At 38.2% G+C, this 4,870-nt stretch overlaps 1 non-coding gene across 1 annotated transcript; it reads right to left on the bottom strand.

The window, feature by feature from the left end:
* Nucleotides 1–334: 334 nt before the first annotated feature.
* On the bottom strand, nucleotides 335–441 carry LOC124557475. The gene has a single exon (XR_006968732.1). It is a non-coding gene; the product is annotated as a U6 spliceosomal RNA (small nuclear RNA).
* Between the last annotated feature and the right edge of the window lie 4,429 nt (nucleotides 442–4,870).

Below are 4,870 nucleotides of genomic sequence, written 5' to 3'. Positions count from 1 at the left end.
TTAATCAAAATGGCTCTGAGCACTACGGGACTTAACTTCTGAGGTCATCAGTCCCCTAGAACTTGGAACAACTTGAACCTCACTACCGTAAGGACATCACACACATCCATGCCCGAGGCAGGATTCGAACTTGCGACCGTAGCGGTCGCGCGGTTCTAGACTGTAGCGCCTAGAACCGGGTTTTTTTTTTTTCGTTGTGGTTGGTCGTTGCGGACGTCGCAAGACATCCTGTTCAAGTTCGATGGTTGATCCTTCCACTCAGTTTTTTATTACAGAGGCTAACCGGCTCTCTGACCGAACACGCTGAGCTACCGTGCCGGCTGTTCAAAAAATATAAAATGTGGTACGCTTCGCGATTTTGCGTGTCATCCTAGCGCAGGGGCCATGCTAAGCTTCTCTGTATCGTTCCAATTTTAGTATATGTACCGCCGAAGCGAGTACTCATTTTGTTCACTTCTGTTCGTTGCATCTGCTCGGGGCGGACGTCGTAAGACATCCGTTTAAGTTCGTTGTTGATCCATTAACTCAGTTTTTTATTACAGAGGCCAACCGGCTCTCTGACCGAACACGCTGAGCTACCATACCGGCTAATATAAAATACACTACACTTCGCAAATAATGTGCTTGGAAATGTTACGTATATCGATATTAAAAGCTTATGATGCCGCAGACGGCAACAGAGTTTATTTCTTTTATTCATCCAAAAAAAAAAAAAATCTTTCCAGATTATGAGACACAGAACAAACAAATCAAAACGGTAACACAGCACAGTAAAAATACTGTAATATGCCAGTAGAGACATAAATGTAAGCGTTATCCACCAAACAGCTTGCACTATTTGCGGTAGCTTCACTGTCTTGTTTCTAGTCTCTGTATCTCAAACTTCCAAAAAATTCTGCTACGGAATAGAAGCAATAATCTAGTAAGAATAGACAGGCCTACTTGTTTACAATGTCCTAAGTTCACTCAAAATCTTTATGTTTATAAAATGTAGCTTCACTTATTGGACCTAAAGAAATGAAGAATATAAAAATCATATTGATAACAAAAGCGTTATGAAGCCAGTCGTATTTTCCATACATGACACATGAGGTATTTCATTATTACGGGTATAGTATTTGCGTCTCTATGTGAAGTTCGAAGTAGGCGTATTGCAACCTATGAATTATTGTTATAATTACCAAATACTTCAATGGAACGACTAATTCGCTTCAAAATTACGTACTATTTATTGATCTACTTTCAGTTTACCTGTAGTGACTTAAATGTTGTGTGGGTGTAGGAGTGCCGTGAGAAGTAGGAGCTCTTATTTTGTATACCCGCTGTAGTGTCCGTTCCTGTTACGAAAATGAATATTTAGCGTTTTAAGTAATCATTTTTCTTAAAAGCAATTCGTTTATTAGAAATCCCAATACTCGCGACGTAGGCCGAAATTTTGTGTTACATAGACACTAAAATATCTGCTTAAGTTTTCTTAATAATTTAAATTTCGTTAAAACAAAGCAGCTGTTAGATTCAATAGTGTCTATTCTGTCTGTTCTTAACAGAAAAGTGTAATTAAACGTTTTAACTCATTTTTATCAACGCAGTTCGTATTGTTTACTGGTTAGACAGACGTGATGTAGGCATACAATTTCTGAGTTGCTAACGTTTAAAAACATATCGAAACAATCTTTATAAAGTGATTTCTCTAAAACCAAAGTAATTAGTAATTAATTGTTCTGTATCTCTAAATCAGTATGTAAACAGCGGCAACAAGACAAAACAATATATCATCGTGTTTGTGTACTTACAGCCAATATCACGTCCTTGACAAATTTGAAACATTATTTACTGTTGAACTTAATTCTTCTATCGAATTCAATCACGAGTGAGAAATACATGAGCTGTTATAGAATAGTGAGTACGGTGATTTGTTGCCAGTCTTGTAGAAAATATTCTCACTGGGGTTGGATGGGTGGTGGGGGGGATGCAGTGGGGAGAGCATCGGGAAAACAGAAGAGGCTCACTCCTGGAAATGCAGAGTATGCAGTTGGAACATTTTGTCTGAAGAACAGAAAAGGAAGCAGTGAGGAATTGATCAGGATCAAGAGAGGTAAAAGGGGAGGACAGCGGTTGGGAACTGGCAGCTGGTAGGAAGAAAGAGAATGTGATCTGATAGTTTTATTATCAACGCCAAAAACAGGTATCTACTACTGCCAGAGTCAAGTGGAGAATAGCCTCAGGTAGGACTAGGAGCAGGAAATGTACAACACCTTTCAACCAATGTCAGGAAGCCTAGGAGTATACAAGGAGTTGGGAAGAAAAAATGTGGTGCTGCTAGGTAGTAGTCATGGGCAAGATGTAGGCCTCAGTTACAGAAAAAATTAGGGTAGCATACAAGGTCACGAGTATATTCAAACTAAATTCAGGGCTATGTCAAGTGATGGAGGACTTGGGGTCTGTACCTAAGGATTTCTCAAAAGATGACCATGTGGTGACGGTGGGTAGGGATGAGAAACAGTTGGGACAGGAATGGGGGATAAGACATAGGTGGTGGCCTGGACAAGACACTTTCCCTGACTCATGGAATAAATGCACACTTTGATGAGCTGTTCCAGTGCCATGATTGGCCACACCTATATGGAGCTTTGAGGCAGATTAATGTGGGGTTACAGAAGGCACTGATGGCAGTCAAGTTCACACATGTTGCTGTCATGCCAGTTGGTACCATCAATAGATGGTGAGTCACTAGATGTAGCCTAGTCCTAAGCAGGAAGAGGAAGAGAAGATTGGTACAGTAGATTCATCATATTATATGGGGTGTACCTTTGACCAAGCATGGTGAAATATTTGCTGTCATACATAGGAGAAGTAGATTCTTTTTATGATAAATCCAGATAACAGATTCCCCCAACTAAAGAGTATCTGAAGCAGATAAAAAAATCTGATAAAATCGTTTACAATATGGATATTTTTACATGTCATAAGAAAACAAGAACCCATCAGAAATAGTATCATGGGACATTCCAGATACTTAACAACTCTTCATCAAGTCATACAATCAATAAAACATAAAATACAACAGTCTGAAGTTGAGATCCAGTCTTTGTACTGCACAGTAGTTTCTGTCACTGAGCACCGGTGTAAAAACACAGAAATCCAACATGTATTATTAGCATTGTATAAAAGGACAGACCCTTACTGCAGGGCTACTTCAAAAGGATTGAGGATTGTGCATTTATACGAGAGAAGGAATGTGGCTCAAATCAAGGTGTGTCCTTGCTACAATAAGTGAAGACTAACACTTTGAAATATCAGCTACTGAATTAACAGGGCTTGATACAAATAAAAAATTAATCATATTGTTTGTGTATCAAATTCCTAGTAGTAGTGTGGGAACTTTTTTCAATAAATTAACAGAAGTTCTAAAAGTCTCAGACAGAAAAGTAAACAAACCTCTCTGTGGAGACATAAACATAAATATCAAAACAAAACAAGTAGAACCCTCATCAATATTCTTCAAAGTTTTGGCATGTCCCTGTTGGTCAATAGTGTAATAAATATTACTGCAGTGGCTCCATTGGTGATTGACAATGTGGCCACAAACATGGACAGGGAAAAGTGTGATGTAGCTGAAAAATATCTTTGGCTGTCAGACCATTTCTGGCAAACAACAACAGTAAAATCTGCCATGGGAAAATCCCAAAACTGCAAACTTGCAATAGACATCTATCAGAAATAAAAATAGAAGATATTTCAAAATAACAAGCAAACCAAAGTTGAGATGAATTATATGGAGAAACTGGTGTAAATGTGAAAATCTCTAAATTCTCAACATTTTTAAATTGAATTTTGAAAAGACATTTCCAGAGGTACCTACATCATATCAAAGTCTCACAAAACAAATGGATAACGGCAGGTATTGAAAAGTCCTCCTGAGCCATTAAGTACCTCAGTTCCATGAAAAAGAGTCATAATGAGTCAAAGTTCTTAAATAACTATCCTGAAAGCTGTGATGAAACTATCAGGGTTCAAGTATCTAATGATATCGTTTTGATGATGGGAGAAGGGAGGGATCTTCTGAGAAGGTTTATCCAACTCCCCCATTTTGGCCAAGCTGCTGGAGGTGGCAGTCATGTGTGCGTGAGGTGTGCTTGCTTGTGTGAATGAATGATGTGTTTCTCTTTTTCTGATGAAGGCTTTGGCTGAAAGTTTATGTTTAAGTGTCTTTTAATTGCAACTTAACATGTAAACTTTATGGTAAGTAGCAATGTGTCTTTTCCTACATTGTTAATATTCTTACCTGGAGTTTCCGTTGTTTGAATTTTGACAATATAAGTTAATAATGGGCCTGTTTAATGACATACTACTTATAGAAAAGGAAACAGTGAGGCTGGCTTCTATTCTCCAAATAGTAGAAAGGGTAACATGTAGAGACCTCACGGACATGATTTTAAAATATGAAGCAGCTTATCAATGGATCATGGATGCAGAACAAGTCACTAGTAGGAACAATAAAGACCTGGAAAAACTGTTACATTTATTATGATTTAGCATTCTACCACAGTATGTAAACACAGGTAGTAATGTGTCCAGTGGTTAGGGCATTCATCACCAGTACCATGTGATGTTTTAAATATCACTAGTTGGATCTTATGGTAATGACCTACAAGGGTAAGACATCTTACAGCAAATATGTTGAGGCACACATGAAGCAGGCAGCATGTACCCCATTGGTGTACATCGACTACTTCAGATAACTCTCAGATTGGAGAAATGATTACCCTATTTTCCAAGCAGAGAAAGAATGTAATAAGTAAAAATAATGAAAGGAATCACATTCAATGGATTCAGAGAGTAATTGTAGTCCACCAAATCACAGCATTTG

Source organism: Schistocerca americana, chromosome X (genome assembly GCF_021461395.2).
Source record: "Schistocerca americana isolate TAMUIC-IGC-003095 chromosome X, iqSchAmer2.1, whole genome shotgun sequence".
NCBI lineage: Eukaryota > Metazoa > Arthropoda > Insecta > Orthoptera > Acrididae > Schistocerca > Schistocerca americana.
The sequence above is the reverse complement of the archived record's forward strand: the minus strand, read 5'-3'. Positions and strand labels throughout refer to the sequence as shown.